This window comes from Tupaia chinensis, unplaced genomic scaffold, assembly GCF_000334495.1.
Source record: "Tupaia chinensis unplaced genomic scaffold, TupChi_1.0 Scaffold000258_1, whole genome shotgun sequence".
Taxonomy (NCBI): Eukaryota; Metazoa; Chordata; class Mammalia; order Scandentia; family Tupaiidae; genus Tupaia; species Tupaia belangeri.
Window position 1 is genome coordinate 2179028 of NW_006159738.1, and position 3489 is coordinate 2182516.

General features: G+C 49.0%; 1 protein-coding gene across 1 annotated transcript in view; it reads left to right on the plus strand.

Moving 5' to 3' along the window:
• The first annotated feature begins 2944 nt into the window (after positions 1 to 2944).
• KDM2B (lysine demethylase 2B) overlaps positions 2945 to 3489 on the plus strand; it is a 147709-nt gene continuing 147164 nt past the window's right edge. The window contains exon 1 of the mRNA XM_006149295.3: positions 2945 to 3008. The gene's annotated coding sequence lies outside the window, so the exon portion shown is untranslated. The remainder of the gene's footprint in view (positions 3009 to 3489) is intronic.

The following is a 3489-nucleotide window of genomic DNA, read 5'->3' on the forward strand; positions in this document are numbered from 1 at the left end:
ATCCACCTAGTAGGGGAAGCCATAGGTCTGTTCATTCATAGCCTGGATTATGCCTACAGTCAGAGCAGGTTTCTTCTGGCCTTTCTCTATCTTCCCTATCTTTAGGGACAGAGCCGCTCAATCAACCCTGGGTGCATGAGATGAATGAATGGGGTAACAGGCAGGATTTGCCAGGGCCTTTGGTATGAACCAGCAGGAGGGTCCAGGAAGTCATTATGGTTACGTTTCAAATAGGACCAGCCTGGTGGGGTCTTCCTGCAGGGAAAAGTGCATCTCTGGGATAAGCTCCTCAAACTTCCCTTCCCTCTCTTACCTGTTCTCTACTCCTCTGGGACAATTAGCCAACACAGGGAGCTCAAGGGTCTTGGCCCTTCCCCCTTTAGCCCAAAATAACCCTCCTCCCCCACTTTGAGCAAATGCCTGGAATTCTTTCAATAGGAGGACAAAGCCTTTCATCTGCCAATTACTGATAAAGAGAAAATGCAAATATCGCTGGGGAAGGTGATCCATCAAGGGCCCAACATTTATTGAGTGACCACTTAGGGCCAGGCAGGGGAGGGGGAATAGGCATTCTGGGGGAGCCCAAGGGGAACAACCCCCCAGCTGGCCCATCCTTCTCTCTGAAGTTTCCTTGGAGTTTTTTTTTTTTTTTTTAGAATTTTTTTTTTTAGCTTTATTTTATTTATTTATTTTAGTTTGACCAGAGAGAGACAGAGTGAGAAAGAGAGAGAAAAAGTGAGAAAGCAAGCCGCCAGGTCCAAGACTTGAGCCGCAGTCGGCCAAGTGGGAGTTCAACACCTTAACCACCGTACCACCTGCCAGACCCTCTTGGAGATTTATAAAAAGAGAGGATTAAATTAGGTCACCACTCAACCCCTTATCCCCCCGACAGGCCAGGAACTCCCCATAGAAGTAATACGCAAACTTAACTTTTATATTAATGTGGTTGCCATTGGGCCTTTTCTTGATGCCAGCTTTTGGGGTACCACGAGGCCACATGGGGACAGAGAAGGGTCTCAGAGAGGAAGTATTAAGAAGATCAAGCCTTCTGTTTCACAGTCTTGCTTTATTCCACTTAACTCACTTGTCACCACCCTCCAATGCAAATAAACATTTGAACATGTTTGTTTCATGATGTGGGAGCAACCAAGCTGGTCAGTATCTGAAAAACCATGTAGAGGTGAAGCCAGGCTCCAGTAGGAACCCCAGCAGCCCCACATACATGCTGTGTGACCGCGGGTAAGTGGCTTGACCTTTCTGAGTCTTGGTTTTCTTGTTTGTAAAATAGAAAATAACAGAACTAACTTCTCTGAAAGGATAATTCTTGTGTGAAAGATGGAAACAAACCAGATGGTCCCTGGTTCTTGACAGAGGCTGATGGCAGAACTTGCCTCCTTACAGGAACAGCGATGGTGGTGGGCAGAGCAGACACGGTATGTCTACGTCATTCTGTGGGACAGCCCTGCAGGGATGCAGCAGAGCCAATATGGATGATTTCGGTGTAGAGACAAATTGCAGTGTTTTCCAGCCTCTTCCCTACTGAAAAGATTTTTCCAGTTGGAGAACATGGATCCAAACAAACTTCCAAGAGTAGCCTTTGAGGAAACTCCAAGGTGAGAGAGGGGGGAACTGTCTTAAAGATGACCAAGACTGAGCCGATGGTTCCCATCCTATCTCTGGTGATGAAGCCACTTCCTGCCCACAAGTCTGTCTGATTGGTGGTTGACATGGGGATGACTTTGGGGAAACGAATCATCCAGATCTATAATTTCTCTGAGCCTCAGTTTCCTCATCTGCAAAATGACCTGCTCCGACTGTCCTACAGGCTTAATGGCAGAAATAAAATGCCATGACCAGGGTCTGCTCTGGGATCTATGATGTTCCTTCATTGTAGCCCTAGTGTTGTGTCATCTTTTTTGCCTTTCTTTTTATTTTACTTAACTTTATTTATTTATTTATTTATTTATTTATTTATTTATCTATTTAGAGATTTTTGCCACAGGGCACATGTGCTCCCCAGACAGAGAGAGACAGAGAGACAGAAAGCAAGAAATCACCCCCCAGGGGGGATGGCCACGCTGCAATCCCTTCTCCTCCATTCTCCTCTCGGGATCTTGGGCACGCACGCACATGCACCTGGAGTGAGTTTTAAGCCCCCGAGTACGGGACTCGAACTGCAGTTGACTACGTGGGAGTCCAGCGACATAGCCATTACGCTAACTGCTGGTTGCTATTTATTTATTTTAATTTGACCAGAGAGGGAGAGAGAAGAGAGAGAGAAAGCAAGCTGTTAGGTCTGAGACTCTGGTCACTGTGGGCCATGTGGAAGTCTAGCACCCTTAACAGCCACGCCACCTGCCGGCCCCAGTGTCCCCTCATCTTGTCTATCAGGATCTTTACTTCAAGATCTGGCCTAGCAGGGTGAGGGAGTTGGAGGCGGGGATGTTTAGAACTAACTTTTCTCATAACCCAGTCGGCCTGACAAAGTACAGGACAACCTAGGACCAGTTCTGGGTGGTCACAAGCACTAATTACAGTGGGCGGGGAAACTTGCAGACCTGGTGACAATTCACTGTGTATGGAGGGTGTCCATACCTTCCCAGGAGCCCTGGAGGATGAATAGAGGAGGCGCCCAAAGTTCCCCACGTCCCATCCCAGAACGCCACGTATCTTTTCAGACTTTTCTTCTATAAATGGCCAACCAGGGCTTACCCTTCTCTTGTTTGCCAGCTGCGTTAGGCACCAGATCCGATTCACTCCGTATTTCACTCCTGAGCATCTATTTCCTCCTCTGGGCAAGCGCAAGCACCTTTTAAAATATCCAACTTCTGTTTCAGAGCGTGTTGCCTAGTAAAGGACTCCACAGAGGCAGGCAGAATGAATGAATGAAAGGCAACGTCTTCCGGTCAGCTGCGGTCTGAAAGACTGGCTGGATTTCCTGTACCTGTGTGTGTGTGTGTGTCCACATCTTTGAGTCCCGGAGTTTAAAAGTTGTGCAGTCCATACAGGTATGGAGCTGTGCCAATATCCTGAATCCCCCAAATGCTCCTTCCTTGTGGCAGGTCTGCAAATGGAAGTTGAGGGTCTGGTGGGGATCTGGAGAGGGTCCCCTTTACTCTTCCCACGAAAAAGATAAGAAAAAAAAAAAAAAAAAAAAAAAAAGTTATATATACAAAATGCTTTCAGTTTGGGTCGGCCAAGCAGGTAACGGGTGGGGTGGATGAAGGAAGAGGAAGAGAGGCAGCCCTGGGCTATGGGCCGCCGCCTGCAACTCAGCCCTCCAAAAGTCAGCTCTGCACACAACTCCCGGGCGGCGGCGGCGCCTGCGTGCAGAGGCGCACTCGTGACCCAACAACAAAACAGCGATGCCAGGGCGCTAACGGCGCCCGGTGCCTCCCGGGCCTCCTCCCCGCCCTACACCTCCTCTGGCCGCCGCCCCCACCCCTCCAAACCCGGGCCGACGACACCACCCGCCTACCCCCCGATGAC